The 4,001-nt window shown below is 40.9% G+C and overlaps 1 pseudogene across 1 annotated transcript; it reads left to right on the forward strand.

Annotated features, from left to right (window-relative positions):
* Positions 1 to 815: 815 nt before the first annotated feature.
* LOC148923602 (uncharacterized) lies at positions 816 to 3,522 on the forward strand (annotated as a pseudogene). The gene is made up of 2 exons (XR_016132887.1): positions 816 to 2,140; positions 2,284 to 3,522. The product of XR_016132887.1 is annotated as an uncharacterized LOC148923602 (transcript).
* The last annotated feature ends 479 nt before the right edge of the window (positions 3,523 to 4,001 follow it).

Consider the following 4,001-nt stretch of genomic DNA (forward strand, 5'->3'; position numbering starts at 1 on the left):
GTTGGTGGGATGTGGGTCCTACTTTTAAAGTATTAGTTTTATAATAAAATGTGAGTAGGAATGAGTTAGTGGAATATGGGTCCACTACCAAAAATAGTAAAAGTGAAGTATATCAAATTTTCAGGGACAGAGGTAGTATATACTATTTATAATTATAGGTTAAAATTATTTATACAACATTACTAAACAAAACTAGAAGAAATAGGGACTCAGATACAAGAATGTTCAAGGCAGGAACCTAACTCACTACCTCATGGTGCAGAAGGAGAAACGTGAACCAACTGCGCTAGCATTTCATACACTACTAATTTTCGCATACATATATTATGTATAGTACTTATTCAAATGGCTGAGGGGCCCAAAGCCCCCTGGCCCCACCCTGCCTCCGCTCCTGATCATGACCAATGCCCAAGTGTGACTCATGCGTCTTTAAAAAAAAACGTGTTTTTTAACGACGTATTAGAATATGCTATGCAGCGTGTGGCTCATGCACACTCGATAAGTGCTTATGCTAGCTGTCACATTCGGTTAATGAAGTTAGTTAGTTATAGGAGATTTTATCTCATGCTTTTGATGTATGTACACCATGCACCATTGATATATAAGGTGCTGGGTTTCTGTATCGATTTCATTCAATCAATAAGAGAAATCATACTTTCTTTCTTCTCCAAAATATCTTCTTCGGTGTTCATCATATCCATCTCCATGGATTCACGTTTATGATCTTGTTATGGTATCAGTGACAAACATCTTCCGTTCTTTCTTGCTACTCTGATTTCGTAGCTGTTTTCTCCTTCATTCGCTTTCTTTTCACGATGAATGGTCGAGGTAATCGCGGCGGTGATCGCCCTCCTCCATTTGAGGACACTTCTAGTCCTTATTATCTTCATTCTAGCGATAGTCCGGGAACTATCCTGTTCATCAACAACTCAGTGGCTTGAATTATTCGACTTGGAGTCGATCGCTCACAACAGCTCTCCTCGCCAAAAACACATTGGTGTTTGTTGATGGCTCAATTCATCGTCCCCTGCGTGATGACCTTCTTTATCCGCAGTGGCTCAGGTGCAACAGCATCGTCGTATCTTGGCTCCGCAACTCGGTCTCTGCTGAAATCTGTTCAAGCATCATGTATATTGATGATGCATATGCGATCTGGTCAGATTTGAAGGAGAGATTTTCCACTGGCGATTCAGCTAGGATTTATCAACTACGGCAACAGTTCATGTTTCTCTCGCAAGGATCCGCAGATGTTAGCGGTTATTTTACAAATCTGCGCAGTGTATGGGATGAATACAAAAACTCTCAGCCTCTGACATGGTGTACCTGCACTAGATGCACTTGTGATAGTGCTTCAAGATGGCATCAACACCAGGAAGCTGACTGCACTATGCAGTTCCTTGTTGGTTTGAATCCTTCATTTTCTCAAATTAGATCTAACATACTCTCTATGGTGCCTCTTCCTTCTCTGTCAAAGGTTTTTGCCTTAGTTATTCAGGAAGAAAGGCAGCGCAACATTGATGGGAAAGGTTTCTCACAATCACAGCCCGCTCATGCTCATACTCCAGTTCCCAGTGAGCAACTTTTCTCTAATGCTGCAGTTTCTCATGGCCGTGGTCTGAGCAAAAATAAGTTTCTCTGCTCTCATTGTGGTAAAACAAACCATCCTGTGGGGAAATGCTTTCTTCTCCATGGTTTTCCAAAGGAAAGGGTAAAGGCAATGGAGGTAATGCAGCTGCTGGTTCCTCTGGAAAAGCTTTTTCTCAGAATCGATTTGTTAATTTGGTAGAAGATACAACTCCCCTGAGTTTGCCTGCTCCTTCTACGGTTAATCTTCCAAGTATTGATCAATATCAACAGCTTGTTAGTCTCCTGCAAAGCCAGCAACTCCATACCTCATCCCCACCAATCAATACTTCTGCCACAGAAAATTCAGATCCTTTCACAAACAACTTTTCTGGTACAATTTCTTTCTCTTCTCATATTAATTCTATCTCATGTTCTAGTTCTTCTACTTGGATCTTAGACACAGGGGCTACTCACCATGTGTGTCATGATCATTCACTACTCACTTCTGCTTCACCTATAGCCAATGTTGTTGTCAATCTCCCCAATGGCCATACTGCTCCAGTCACACACCTAGGTACTGTCCAATTGACCTCTCTCATCACTCTTTCCTCAGTCTTATATGACCCCTCCTTTTCCTTCAATCTAATTTCTGTTAGTGCCCTCACCAAACATACTGCATGTACTGTGATATTTACTCATAATAGCTTCATCATTCAGGAAGCTTTACTGGGGACAGTGATTGGGAGGGGTAGTCATGTTGGTAACCTCTACATATTTGAATTTCCAGATACATCAAAGGGTTATTCAAGTGTAGCTTCAACTTCATCTCACACTGAGCCTTCAAATTTTGTTTCTGCCTCTGTAAACTCAGTTGTTAGCTTAGATATTTGGCACCAACGGTTGGGGCATCCCTCTCTGAATAAATTGAAGCTTTTATCTGATGTCCTATCTCCATCAAATACTCATCTTAATACATGCCAAATCTTTCCCCGTGCCAAACAAAAAAGGCTTCCCTTCCCAGACTCAAACTACAAATCCACTGCCATTTTTTACATGATCCACTGTGATGTTTGGGGCCCTTTCTCAACTCCTACACACAATGGATTCAGATATTTCTTGACCATAGTGGATGATTTTTCACGTTTTGTTTGGACCTTTCTCCTAACCCAAAAATCTGAGGTCCAACAAGTCATGACACAGTTCTTCTCAACTGTGAATACTCAATTTTCAAAGAAAATCAAAATCATGAGAAGTGATAATGCCCCAGAGTTCAATCTCTCATCCCTACTTTCATCCTATGGAACCATTACACAACATTCTTGTGTTGAAACCCCACAACAAAATGCAAGAGTGGAGAGAAAACACCAACACTTGTTAAATGTAGCTAGGAGCCTTCTGTTCCAATCCCATCTGTCCATTGAATTTTGGGGGGAATGTATTCTCACATCATCCTTTCTCATTAATAGAACACCATCCTCTGTCCTACCCAACAACTTAACTCCATTTCAGTATCTCTTTGGGAAAACTCCATCATACTCACACCTAAAGGTCTTTGGCTGTCTTTGTTTTGCTTCAACCTTGGACAAAAGCAAAAATAAATTCTCTCCACGTGCCATCAAATGTATCTTAATTGGGTATCCTTCGGGTTATAAGGGTTATAAGGTCCTAAATCTGGAGACAAGTGACATTTTCATTAGTAGGAATGTCATTTTTCATGAGTGTGACTTTCCTCTTTCACATCAAACTCCATCCCAATTTCCAGCTGATGTTTCTCATAATTCAGCATCCTCTTCCAATTCTACTCTCATCAATCCTCAAACATCATCAAATACCTCAAACTCAGCTTCTCCCACTCACATATCCATATCAGGCAGACAAATAAAACATCCATCTCACCTCACTGACTACATATGTAACTCAGTGACTTCTTCTTCCAAATATCCAACAGCTGACTACTTTTCTCTGCCAAACTCTCACAGCCCTATCAGAAATCCATTGTTCTCCTCTCCATACTCACTGAACCTACATCATACAAACAAGCAGCTCAACATCCAGAATGGGTGTTGGCTATGCAGGAAGAACTACAAGCTTTGATAAAAACCAATACTTGGCTGATCACTTTTTTACCAGCGGGCAAGGTTCCAATCTCATGTAAATGGGTTTATAAAATAAAGTTCAAGGCAGATGCTACAGTTGAACGCTATGAAGCCCGCTTAGTTGCAAAGGGCCTCACTCAACAGGCAGGAATTGACTTTCATGATACCTTTTCCCCTGTTGCAAAACTCACTACTGTTAAAATGATGCTAGCTCTAGCAGCTGTTAAAGGTTGGATACTTGCTCATCTTGACATCAATAATGTTTTTTTGTATGGAGATCTTGAGGAGGAAATATACATGGTTCTGCCCCCTGGCCTTGTCATCACAGATCCCCCTACG

Source organism: Salvia hispanica, chromosome 6 (assembly GCF_029641045.1).
Source record: "Salvia hispanica isolate PSC_SH4W2 chromosome 6, Shi_PSC_v1, whole genome shotgun sequence".
NCBI lineage: Eukaryota > Viridiplantae > Streptophyta > Magnoliopsida > Lamiales > Lamiaceae > Salvia > Salvia hispanica.